The sequence below is a fragment of the Phoca vitulina genome, unplaced genomic scaffold (assembly GCF_004348235.1).
Source record: "Phoca vitulina isolate PV1807 unplaced genomic scaffold, GSC_HSeal_1.0 scaffold7, whole genome shotgun sequence".
NCBI lineage: Eukaryota > Metazoa > Chordata > Mammalia > Carnivora > Phocidae > Phoca > Phoca vitulina.
Window position 1 is genome coordinate 2,035,720 of NW_022589710.1, and position 13,974 is coordinate 2,049,693.

General features: G+C 43.1%; 1 non-coding gene across 1 annotated transcript; it reads left to right on the forward strand.

The window, feature by feature from the left end:
• Positions 1 to 170: 170 nt before the first annotated feature.
• Positions 171 to 270, forward strand: LOC116633479. Its single transcript, XR_004299742.1, has one exon. It is a non-coding gene; the product is annotated as a U6 spliceosomal RNA (small nuclear RNA).
• The last annotated feature ends 13,704 nt before the right edge of the window (positions 271 to 13,974 follow it).

Genomic DNA, 13,974 nt, shown 5'->3' on the forward strand with positions numbered 1-13,974 from the left:
ACTGAATTTTATTTGGGCAGTTAACCTGCTTAATTATAAGAATTCTCATACTCATCATTTCTTCACATTTTAGATGTTCCTACAGTGTTCAAATTTGTTTACTCCAGCAGGATACTTGACTTCCAAACTGATTATATTTATTTGAACTTCTAAAAGTGTGACTTTTGGGCTTGCTTTGGCAGCAGATATACTAAAACTGGAACGTTACAGAGATTAGCGTGGCCCCTGTGCAAGGATGATATGCAGATTCATGAAGTGTTCCATATTTTTATGAGATATGCCGCCACTGGGGAGGCAATGTCCTGGGTCCAAAGTCGGTGGCTTGCATTGCCAAGTTGGAAAAAGCGAAGGCTGAAGAACTGGCCACCAAACTGGGCTAAGTGGGCGCTGTTGAATTTTCTGTACATAAAAGTAATAAAAAGTTCTCTTTCAGCCGGTGTCCAAAAAAAATGTGACTTTTTAAAATAAGTACTCTGTGATTGGAATTGTAACCCTCAAGTTCTGAGTCCGCATAAGAGAACCAGAGTGGGCAAGCCCCTTGGAGGTAGTCCGTAACCGCGTCTATGGCATCCCTAACCATAGAGATCTTCCTTACATGTGAATACTTCCAATGATGGCGTGGGGGAGGGTGCTGTAACTCACAGGGAAGAATTTCTGGTCATGTGATGTTAAATAGAAATCTGTTTCTTTGACTTGTCCAACAATTCATCATAGATGCAAGTTCTCCATTGTCTAAATATTTGAAAACCACTATCCAATTTTCCCTCTAATTTTCTCTTTCTTGAAGACTCAACATCTCAAGATCTTTAATAATGTCTCACATGGCACGAAGTTTTTTTCTCTCCTTTGTCATCATGATAGAAACCTGGTGATAAAGGTTTGCTTTTTACGGTGAGATATTTGTTGAGCTCAGGAAAGATTTTGTGGATTTTTTCTGTCACGCAGAGGGGTGTGCACGGTGACTTTGCTGACATCACTCCTGATACCAAATGTATGGGGTTTTCCCACGCCACTTCTCCGGTTCTTTGACACCAACTGGGTGTCCAACAATTCAATCCAATTTTGAAACTCTCCAAAATTAGCACAGACCTCACAGGTCAAGGGCTCAGCCCCACAAGACTGCCCACCTCAAACATAAGCTCCAAATGGGGTGCCCAGACTACTCACCCTTCTGTCTGGCTGACAACAAATTTGGGGGTTCTCGTGACTGCCCCCCAGGTTTGCTAATTTGCTATAATGACTCATAGAACTCAGGAACATACTTTACTTAGTGTTTGACAGTTTATTATGAAGGATACAACTGGAGAACAGCCAAATGGAAGAGATACACAGGGCAAAATATGGGGGTGGAAAGGTGCTGAGCTTCCAAGCCCTCTCTGGGCACGCCTACCTCCCAGCATATTAATATGTTCACCAACCCCGAAGCTCTCTGAATCTCTGTTTAAGGGTTGTTATAACCCAATCTCCAGCTTCCCACGGCTCCCCAGAGATAGGGCTGGGGCTGGGGCTGAAAGTTCCTGTGCTCTAATCACTGTGTTTGGGCTTTCTAGTGACCAGTCCCCATTCTGAAACTATCGACAGGCCCTAACCCTGAGTCACCGCATTGGTATGAACTCAGGTGTAATGAAAAGGGGCTCATTGTAAATGACAAAAGACACTCCTCTATCACTCAGGAAATTCCAAGGGTTTAGGAGCTCTGTGTCAAGAACCAGGGACAAATACCCAATATATTTTTTATTACACTACAGCAAGGTAGCCTGTAATCTTGACTTTAAGGTATCCCTTTGAAAATGAAATTAGGAAAGCCAAACATGCAGTGAATCAGATTGGTTCCCAACCTTTAATGAATAATCTGAGAATGTGTGATGGGTATTTTCCAAGCACTTGAGCTCAAAAAATGTTAACCTGGGTTTGGTCCCTGGAATATATGTCAACAATTGCTGGCCTAAACCTGTAACCTTATCAATGTATATGACTGGATTGAAAAAACCCCAAAGACCCTTGCTTTAAAAGAATGAATATAGTTATCCTATGAGACAAAAAGCATGTATGTGTGTATGGCCGAGTTTGTTCAGCACAGGTACGGGAGAGAAAAAACCCTGGATCTGAAATGCGCATTTGATTTATCCTAGAGGTGTTCTCCATTGTGGAGCAGGGATGACTCATCAGACCTCTGTATGGTTGGATGAAATCTTTCTCATGAGTCTCCATTCACTGTGGTCTGCTTCCATGCTTCCCAAGCAAGGCACTGATTGTGAGTCCGTTGTTTAGGTTCCTTGATTCTAAGAAAAATGCACCACAGACAGATGTGGATCATTTGGCCCCTGGAGAGGGATAGGTCAAATTGGTGAGTTAATATATTTTCATTTTCCTTCATATGTAGAAAAATGATGGTTTGCATGTCAGCCACACGCCTGGCTTCAATAACTACTTACGGACTGCTGCCTCCTGAGTCTACGATGTCTGGCTAGCCTCCTCTTTATAGAGACAGCACAGTGCCCAACGCACCATCACTAAATCACACACGCAACTTAAACTCAACGTGCCCCAAGGGGAACTCCACAAAAACGTTTCTCCACCCATCTCTTGGGATGTCTCTGTTTCAGGGGATTATACCATGTGGTTGCCCAAGCCAGAGCGTGAGAGGCACCCTACGCCTCTGTCACATCCTGCTTCCCCTTTTGGAATTAACTGCCAGGTGCTGCTCATTGCATCTCATCTTCTTTTCTCCAATCTGCCTCCTTTGTGGAATCACAGCCTTAGCTCCGGCCTCATCTGGCTCCCAGACTCAGGCGGGTCTCTCTGCTCCATTCTGCCCCCTGCTGCCAGGATAACGCTGCTAAAGTGAGAAATTAGTGAATGTCAATGTTAGGCTTAAACTTCTTCAGTAGCTTCCAGGATTCCAGACTGTCAGCTTAGCCCCAGGGCCCTCCATGATTGGATGCTTATCTCACCTCAAGATCCTCCCCAGAGGACATCCTCTGTTCGGTGATTTTGATATTTCCCTGAATGCATCATGCAGTTTTGTACCTTGGTCACCTAATACGGATTGTTTCCTCTGCCTGCCTGGTGTTGTGTTAGTCTTACCTTCTGAGCTAACTCCTCCCTTGCTGCGTTAACAACACCATCAGTTGTCTTTCTCCAGAAAGCTTCTCTGCAGCCTCCCTTTGATCCACCTTCCTCAACTTTGAGACCCCTGATTTCCCCTTCAGTGACATTAGGGGATTATCTATGCCATATCCAGTGCCATAAGGTGCTGTGATCTTGGTTATGCATCTTACACCCAAGATCTCTTGGGGGGCAGGGATCTAGCATGGTTAATTGAAATATGTAATGATTTATCCTTAGACCCTGAGGAAAGAATAAATACTGAGGAACCAAAGTTACAGAGAGACCAATTTTTGGTTATTTTTAAGAATTTTGTTTCTAACAAACAGAGCTCTCTTCAAATTAAACCAGCTGTTTCTGAGATGGGGTGCTTCTGGTTATGGGGGAAGTTAGGTAAAGGCTGGATTGAAGCCCGTGGCGCTGTTACTGGGAGACTCAGCATCAGATGAGGACTGGACCGTGTGGTTGTCATCGTGCTGGCCACCAATGTTCCCTTCTCCCGTCAGGCACACAGAGAATCGTGCTTCCTGCCATCTCCGAAGTCAGGCACCGATGTGTGATTGGTTTTGGCCAAATAAACATGAGCAGAAGTGATGTGGGTCACCTCCAAGCCAATTCCCACTGCTTTAGTCACCACAGAAGCAATATCGAGGTGTCGCTTCTGTTAGCCCAAGGCCCTGAGTGAACCCAGGGAGCAGGGCCCCTCTGCGGACCTGTGTTAGGCACATCGTGGGAGTGAGAAATCAATTTTGTTGCGCTAGGCCACAGGGGAACACCGTGGAGAGGGAGGCGAAGACAGATTGTAGGTTCTCGCCGTTGGGTCTTGGCCCAGGCCTGTGGGTTGACAAGGAAATTTTGCTGTCTCAGGAAAGTTATGGTCAGAGATCTCTTTGTGAACTTGAGACCACCAGACCATATTCAGCAAGGCGCCAGACAAAGGCCATCAGCTAGAGGTGGATGAAGGTGCAGGTTCCAGGCTGGCCAAGTTGATTGGGCCTTCCCTGCTGCTGTGGAGCTAGTGAGAAAGGGATTGTGTCCTTTACAGACTAAATCTTTCTCCCCACCCTCACTTGCCACCTTTCCTTATACTAGTTTTACTGCCTCAGGTAGAAGGTTTCAGGGTCTATGTCAGTTTCTGGAAGTGCCGGTGATCCAGATGGGTCAACTTCCAAGTGTGACTTGAAAACTAGTGTCAAGAGCCGGCGGGGGAGGCCAGAGAATTCCGTTCTTGCTGAGGATGCCAGGTGTGTGTGACTCTGGGCCGGTCACTTAGCCTGGCTAAAGCTTGGCTTCCTCATAAATAAAGATTAGGAAAGCATCCCTTCTGCCTCATGGGAATGTTACGGCAATCAGGAGATAATGTGCCTGGAAGTGCTTTGTAAATTGAAAATCACTAATCAGATATTGGAGACTTTCGCTCTTGTTCTTCCATTAATATTCTCAGCTTCTGTTTGCTTTGCCTGCCTTTCCTTCTTTCATAGACCCGAGCTGATTTTTAGATACAAAGTAAAGAGAGCATCGGTGAGCTGTTTCAGTTAACAGTGCTTTCACGAACATAGTCCCACCCCATCTGCCCCGTTACCGATCTCCCAGGAGAAATTTCCCTCCTCGCTTGGATAACCCAAATGTCACAAGACACACATATTTCTTAAAACATTTTCAGCTGCTTACATTTTAAAAATTTATATTACATCCCCCTAAGTCAGTACATCATGTTCAATAAAATGTCATGAAGGAGAAGTCTGGAGTTAACATTCAGAATGTAATTGGTAGATCACCAGAATTCCGTGTGTAGATATTTGGAGTAGCCTTGTTGTCATCGAGAGGCCAAGCCACCAGCTTCATAAAACTGCAACTCGTCAGCAGCCTTATTAATTGTTCGGTGATGGGGGGTGATGTTTTAAGCATTTCCATTCTAACGTGAGAGTTTGTTACTTATAATACGGGTGTTTTAGTTCTGCTTTAGGAAAACGAATGGGCATTTTGGTTTCGGGTATACTGCTAAGTTTTCCATTTAAAAACAATAAGGAAGAGGCTCTGATAGTATTTTCTTGTAGAAAAGTAATAGATTACTGATTGTAAGCATGAGAAATATGCACTGTTATTTGATTTTGAGCCTCCCCATTTGTAAAGTGGAAAAGTATAAAGCTCACAGGAGTTCAGAATTTTCCCCAGAGTCTCACAGCTTCTGGTGAGCAATAAATCCTAGCCCACTGTGACTTGTCTGTGCTAACAACTTGGTCTGCTGTTCCTCCAGGCCTTCCTGAGCTGGGCCTATGTTCTCCTCTCAAGTGATATGGACATGACATCCTGAGTCATGGTCAGCTCCAGCTGCTATAACAAAGGACCAGCGACTGGCTGGCTCAAACAACAAACATTTATTTTGCACAGTTCAAGAGGCTGGAAATCCAAGGTGAAGGTGCCAACGTGATCAGTTTCTTGCTGAGGGCTCTCTTCTTGGTTTGCAGATATGTCTTCAAATGAGGAGACATTTCTCTTTCTCTTCTTTCTTTTTTTTTTAAGATTTTATTTATTTATTCGACAGAGAGACTCGAGCAAGAGAGGGAACACAAGCAGGGGGAGGAGTGTGAGAGGGAGAAGCAGGCTTCCCGCCAAGCAGGGAACCTGATTCGGGGCTCAATCCCAGGACCCTGAGATCATGACCTGAGCCGAAGGCAGATGCCCAACGACTGAGCCACCCAGGTGTCCCTCTTTCTCTTCTTTCTTACAAGGACACTGGTCCCATCATGGGGACTCCATATTTGCGACCTCATTTAAACCCAGTACCTCCCTAAGGCCCTACCTCCTAATACTATCCTACTGAAAGTTAGGGTTTTAACACATGAATTCTGGCAGGGATGGAGGGATAGTAGGGGGGAGACACAAACATACCACAGGTTTTTTTATTTGCACAGATATCAGCTAAATTCTCTTGAGTAGCATTTTCTCTGGCTTTTATCCTGTGTTTAAGCCTGAATTCTCAGATTGATTAGTCATTGGGAGGCAGCAGAAATTACTTGAAAAGCACATTAGCTAGAAGAGTGAAATATCATATCTTAGAGAATATTTGTGGGGAAAAGAAACCCAATCAACTAATTTAAACAAAGAAATGAAAAAAAAAAAAAAAAAAAAGAAGGAGCGTTGTTGGAAAGATAAAGGGAGAGCTACAGAACCCATGGTCTGGAAGTGTAGCCAGGGCTCTCAAATGATACAGAGCAGGACCAGTGGGCCAGGCAGGGGCTGCCATCTCTGTTCCTTTGGGGCCACCTTGGCTCTCACCTCTGCATGCCTCTGGGCAAATGCTCCTTTCATCCCTCTCTTTGCTACCTGCTTTCTCTGCTCCATTTGAACTCAGGCTAAGTCTGGCCCCCAGCCTTAGCTTTAAAAGTCCCCAACAGACAGTAATAATGGCCTTTGTGCACCAATTCCAAATTCTCAGGATGCAGGAGCTCACTGATGTTACTTGGGTCAGATGGTCACCCAGATTTGATCAGCTACACCGAAGAAGGGATTATGGATAACCAAGGACTACAGGGGTCCATCCCTGCCGGGAGGTAGGGATAGACACACAGGACATAGAGATTTGACTGAACAGATGACCCCCCAAACCAAAGAAATTACAAACACATTTCAGATTACCCTCTTGGCTCTAGGGGAAAAGGGGGACTAGAGAAAGGAAAGAAAGAAAGGGAAGAATAAGACAGACATGGCCTTTAATCATATGTCTGTGTATGGACAGATGTGTGTATATATGCCCACATGCATATATCTCTCTAGGGATTGTGTTCTTTACAGACTAAATCCTTCTCCCCACCCTCACTTGCCACCTTTCCTTATACTAGTTTTACTGCCTCAGGTAGAAGGTTTCAGGGTATATGTCAGTTTCTGGAAGTGCCGGTGATCCAGATGAAGAGAGTGCACAGTCAAGCTAACACAGAGCACGGGGTGAGGTCTAAAGTACAGCATCTTATCCTGTCCTCTGCACTGCTTCCTCAGTCCCCAGCACCAGACCTGGACCTGGCAGAGAGTGGACATTCAATAGTCTTTAATGAGTGAATGAACAAAGCCTAAACAGTTCATCCCAACGAGGATGACCAGAGCTAAAATCAGAACACTGGGCCAGAGGGACCAAGAAGTGACCAGAGAAGGTCCCAGGAGCGGCCCTAGCAGTCACCCACAGCTGCCTATTTTCTTCCTCTGTGCCATATTTGAGGAGAAATTCGGGGAGGAGTGAAGACAGATTGCAGTGAGGGAGACAGGGGCAGGGCAGAAATGATGATATCCTCCATCCTATATTAAAGTTGCTTTTATACTTGTTCACCTCCTGTTTTATGTGTAAGCTTCTTAAGGGCCACAATGGTGTCTGACTTATTTATCTATCCCCCTAGCCCCAAATAACTATCTATTCTTATATACAGCTGGTATTCAACAAATACTGGTTGAATGAATGGATACATTAAAAATTTGGGAAACCAGGAAAAAATAGTTCCCCTATTGATTTAATATAGAAGTTTTGGTGCATAAAGTGGACTTCAATACACGCTTTTGTCCTCAAGAACTCAAATACTTGTCAACAGTGTAAAAGTGTTGGGGGATAACTGTTTAATTTTTATCCTCTTTTCAGAAAAATTATTTCTATAGATGACAGTTTTTCTTGAAGTTAGATTTATAACTGATTTTCAACAGTTCATGTTGAAAGAGAGAATCCTCTTAGCTTGGGGTATTTACTGTATATTTTGTGTACTGTACATTCAACCAAACAACACAAAGACTATCTAAATGATATCATTTCTGTCCGAGTTTTGGTAGTAGCCATTACACAAAATAAGTTGCATCTAATATTAGCTGGAGCAATTAATTTTTTATATTGAATTTGTGTCCTGTAAACTTGCTAGACTCAGTAGTTCTAGTAGTTTTTTCATAGCTTCTGTAGTATTTTCTATAATGATCATGTCATCTGCGAATCAAGACCGTTTTATTTAACTGTCTGCCAGAAAAAGGCAAACACTCTTTAAAGGAATGCAAGCAATCCAGTGCTCAACGACATAACCTTCCCAATGTTCAGCAGACAATGAGAAGTTATTAGCTATCCAGGGGCGCCTGGGTGGCTCAGTCGGTTAAGCGTCTGCCTTCGACTCAGGTCCTGATCCTGGAGTCCTGGGATCGAGTCCCATGTCAGGCTCTCTGCTTAGCAGGGAGCCTGCTTCTCCCTCTGCCCCTCACCCTGCTGGTGCTCTCTCTCTCAAATAATAAATAAAATCTTAAAAAAAAAAAGTTATTAGCTATCCAAAGAAGCGAGGAAATGTACCACATAACCAGTAGAAGGATCAGTCAATAGAAACAGACCCAGAGATAATAAAGGTGATTCAGTAAGCAGATGAGGACTTAGCTATCATACATTCTCAAGGATTTTAAAGAAAACCTGAATATCATGAGGAGAAACAAGGAAGTTCTGGGGAAAAAAAGAACCAAATGGAACTTCTAGAGATGAAAAATACGGTATCTCAAATGTCAAAAAAAATTACTGGATGAGATTAATACAGGTATTCTGTCGGCCTCTGTCCCTCCCAGACCTTAGCAAGGCCACTTTCTTTCCCTTCCCTCTACCTCCTCTGAGCCAAAACAGGCTCAGGCATGACTCCCTCCCTCCTGGAATTCAGGAGGTAAGGGTCAGTCCCACCACAGGCAGTGTTGTGTGGTTATTTCTCATTCTGGAACATTGGGGCTACTCCTCACTCTATATTTGGGAGGGGGTGGTGGCTTAGGTGGTTATTTCTATAACTGATTTGATCCTTTTTCTTGATATAGTTTATGTACAGCAGTGTCCAATGTGATCGAGCAGCTACTTCCCGGTCCTCAGCCATTTCTGCCCTACAATAGAGGTGGTAGATTTAAAGACAGGTGCCTCAGGAGGATTCCTGGTCTCTGGCTGGGGGTTGCTCAGACCCTCTTTCCCCACAGATTTTTATGTAAAATGTCACCATTAGGCCTCTGCTCTTAGAACTAGGGCATTCAGAGTCTTGATTATAGACACAATGGTTGAAAATGACCTTGAAACATCCTGCTGTCATAGGCATATACAGAGGGGATGAAAATTAGACCATAAAATCTATTTCTCAATTTTCAAAAAAGTTCTTCCAGCATCTCCGTAAAGAGCTTGTGTGACTAATAGGCTATAAATAAATATAACTTTGATGCATTATGCAGCATGTAGTCTGACTGGAACTGAGACAAATGAGGCAAATAGATGCTCTATTCAGAATCATCAGAATCTCTAACGATAAAGTGCAGCTAACGCACATGTGATTTGTTTCAAGCCTGAAGAAAGTGAAGAAAGTACTTTTAGATAACCTTATGTGCTGATGTTAAAGTTCATGCATTTTTATTTCTCCCTTCTGTAGATATAAGGAAAATTGCCAATTCATAAAAATACCTAAGAAAATTGGTGAACATTCCCAAAACAGATTATTGGGAGGGGTTCCCCTTGAGTTACCCGTATTTGTCCCATTCTTTTTTCATTATTGTTTTAATAGGTAATACATCCACGTGGTAATAAATCATATATAGATGTGTACATGTGTTTCCACGTGTGCACGCACATGTGTGCACAGGGAAATGTCTCTCTCCAGCGCCCGTTTCCCATCTGCTGAGATCAGTACCACAAATGGCGTCAGTATTATTAACTGCTTATTTATCTATCCGGCATATCTTTCTTCAGCTTCAAGCTGATACTAATATATATTCTTATTTTTACCCAAAAGCACACACACTAAGCACTGGTGTGTACCACCAGCACGTCAAAAGCAGGACGGTAATATCCATGTCAGCAATTGTCTAGAACTTATGCCCATATAAGAGTTTGGAGGAAGGACTATTGACCTATGCTGTTGAGAATTATTGGCACATGGTTATTAAAAAAGAAAAGCAGACCAATTTCTAGTCCCTTTTAAAAACTGCTTTTAAATTTTTGCAGACAATGAAGCTCTGATTACCTGCATCAGGGACATAATGCTCCCACCAGTCTGGTCTTCGTGTGACACTTTTCTCAATATTTTATAGATCTTTCCATATTAGTAAAGAGAGAACTTCTCTGTTTTTACAGCTGCAAAATATTCCATTGTGCAGAGGAGCAACAGCTTCTTTACCTAGTTCATTGTCCACAGTGGATGGTCTTTTAGGGTTGCTTCCAATCTTTTGCTTTTTAGACTATGCCGCAGTGAATGACTCATACGTATGTAATTTTGCATATATGCAATTATCTGTGGGATAAATTTCCCGGTATGGGATGCTGGGGCAAAGGGTGTAGGCATTTGTAATTTTGATAGAAATGGGCAACTTTCTTTCCATAGGAGAGAGCAAATTTACACGCTCACCAGCAATATGTGAGGCTGCTTGTCTCTCCAAGCTCTGCCGAGAGAGCGTTATCAAAATAGTTCTGAATTTGCTAACCTGATAGGTGCAAAAAACATGTCTCTCAGTGTGTTTTTTTTTTCCTTTTTTTTTTTTTTAAGATTTTATTTATTTATTTGAGAGAGAGAATGAGAGAGAGAGAGAGCATGAGAGGGGGAGGGTCAGAGGGAGAAGCAGACTCCCTGCTGAGCAGGGAGCCCGATGCGGGACTCGATCCTGGGACTCCAGGATCATGACCTGAGCCGAAGGCAGTCGCTTAACCGACTGAGCCACCCAGGCGCCCTCTCTTGGTGTGTTTTTAATGTAGATTTTTATTGTGAGTGAGGTTGGGCATCATTTCATTTTTTATTTTTATTTTTTAAAGATTTTATTTATTTATTTGAGAGAGAGAGCACAAGCAGAGGGAGCAGCAGAGGGAGAGGGAGAAGCAGGCTCCCTGCTGAGCAGGAAGCCCAACGACTCAGGGCTCCATCCCAGGCCCCTGAGATCATGACCTGAGCCGAAGGCAGACGCTTAATCGGCTGAGCCACCCAGGCGCCCCTCGTTTCATTTTTTTAAAGTGACATTTTATTCTCTTTCTCTTTCTGTGAACTCTCTGTCCATTTGCTTTGCTCATTTTTCTATCGGCTGATTCTTCTTTTCTAGGACTTCTTTCCACATTAGGGAGATTGGCCCCTTGTGCCACATATTGCAACTGTTCATCCAGTTTATCATTTGCATTTTCATCTTGCTTGTGGTGCTCTTGATCATGCAGAAGTTTGTGTAATCGTGTGTGTTTTCAGTGTGTACACATAGTTGAATTCATCAATATTTTCATTATGACTTCTAAAGTTCGAATCTTGCCTTTCTTTTATGAACTCAGGGTCCTCAGGGTAACCAAGTAGTTACTGAGGGGAGATTTTTATTTGTGGAAGTATTTCATCTAATAAATAGAAAAGGAATGATAGAATCTGAATATCACCTTCTGGAAGCCCCAGTGGTATAGTGAATCTGGATCCTGATAATCAGTGGCTGCTAACATCACAAAAAGGGAGACAAACACGCATTATTTGCCTCCTCAGTAGAAATAGATAAAAGCACTGATGACGTGGTCTTTGCAAAATAATGAATCTGAATTTGATCAAGCATACAGATCTAACAAGAACAGATGAGAGTAAAGGATGAACAAAAACATTTCTTCTTCTCTACGGAAAATGGGTTTAGCTCTGTTTCCTTGAGAACTAGCTTCTCTCTCACTGAAAGTCTGAGAGGCCAGATCTTAAGCTCCCTCCATCCTGGAAGGATCACATTAGCCAACTGTTGGGTTTTCAGAACATTTTATTTCTTCCTGGTTAATAACAAGCCCAGGCCCTATGAGTCCATAGGGAAAAGCAGTATCCATTTCCAGAGACTTGTGGGAAAACAGTGTTTAATGGAATTGCATGAGCCTTAAAAGCTCAAGTCCTTTTCTGAAGCCCTTTCCCTCTGTGTCCATAAGGTCTGCAGAGTAAATCCTTATTAAACTGATAGCTATTATTCAAAACAGCTCACATTTCAGAGCAATTACTATTCCCCAGCAACTGAGTGCCCAATTAGTCTTTAATAAAAACAGCACATAGTACAGTGCCCAGCAGAGAAAAGTATTTAACAAATCCTTTATTGCCCCATTCACTTAACACGGGTGACCTACATCATATTTATACAATTTTTTTCTAAAATAAATACTACCCATGGGTTGACTATAAAGGAATTGTCTTGACTAACTTCCTTGTTATAAAGAATGCTAATCCACAAATGGGAAGGCATAGGCCTTATTCCTTTTGTCCTCACAATATCCCTGTCAAGAACAGGAAAACGTGTCATCATTATTCTTTTAACATAGGCTCAAATTAGGGCAAGAGTCCTGCAAGTCTTCTTCGCTGTCCCACCTCCTAATGGCCTTCCCTTGGAGGTGTGTGGGAGTGCAGAGGATCTCTTTCCTGGCTTGAGCATCAGCCCAGAACGCCTGATTGGTAAACTCTCCCGGGACACGTGTTCACAACACTAACTCTGTTGTGTTAGGATTCTTAAAATATAATGTAACCCAGAGGGATTTTCCAAGAGTGAAATATTAAAATGGATAATCTTAAATAGATTTGCTGGACTCCTCAAATCAGCATTTCAACAATTTGGAGCTTAATTTTGACCACCAATTCTTCCCCTCAGAGAGCTGACAGTAGCCATTTATCCGGAGTGTCTGGTAAAGGGTCCCTGTGCTACCTCTCTATTGTTTTGTACTAATACATTGTCCTTTTAAAACTTATGTTGCAGGGGACTCAGAAGATTCCTTCCTCAAGGTATTCAATGTACAACTTTTCGGTTAAGGGAGATTTGCTATGCTTGCTACAAATTCTCATAAGACCGCCCCCCGCCCCGACATTGTAATACCCATGCTGCCTTCCCCTCACTTTCACTGTCTGCCTTGAGCTTGTGCAGAGTGCTCTGCATTGTGCAGCCCCCCCCACCCCCCAGGCTGCTTTTGTCTGTGCATTTGTAGCAGAACTGTTCCTGCAATCCTATGGTTGAGCCGACTCTCTGCATGGAGGCAAATGCTATTTGTTTTCAAGGAGAAGCATGCTGTTTGTAAGGAGCATGGAATTTGGAATCGGGGAAGAGCCAAGTTCAAATCTCAGTTCTGTTGCTCACCTGAAATGACTTTGAACAATTTGATTTATGTTTATGGCCCTCGCTTCTCAAATCTCTTAAGTGGGAATATTACCAACCTTGTAGAATTTTGTGATGATTGATAATATGTGATATTCCTAATATAGAGCCCATGCTTAATACTCTATTTCACTGATTATAAGACATCATGGATTATAAAACACAGCATTATGGGTTGATCATATTTTCTGGGAGCAGAATTTAACATCGAAAGAATATGTACCAGAGGACCCTGTGCACCCAAAGAAAGATGGTGACTTGGAAAAGTAGACAAGAACAAAAACAGGAGGATAGAGCATTCCAAGGAAAAATCTTACCGAGTTTTGCTTGGCCCAGTCGTAAACCTTCAGATAGAAGAGAATTTACGATTCTTTTGAATTACGTTTTGGTCTCTTGCAATTTCTGGCTATATTAGATAGGACGATTTGGCTGCAAGTAAAAGGAAAAAATCAAGAGCTCTCAAGGATAATTCACAAAGTCCAAGGTGAAATCAGATGGCTTCAGACCGCTGCCCTGGTCTAGGACACCTGTGTGGGTGGCCTGCTACCATCTCTGCCCCAGACGCCGGGAACGGAAGCTCTGCGCTCTTTAGCTCCTGCATTTGCTCCTTGTTCGGGGCAGGAGAGGTAGGATAAAGGGGGCTGAGATCTGGGGTGCAAGCCTTGGGGGAGGGGAACAGGTAGCCCCTTGTACTGCTTTGTTTGGGGCCTTAAGTCTGTCTCTAATCTAGAAAAAGGAATTCCCTGGCCACAAAGGGACAGCTTGGAGGCAGCC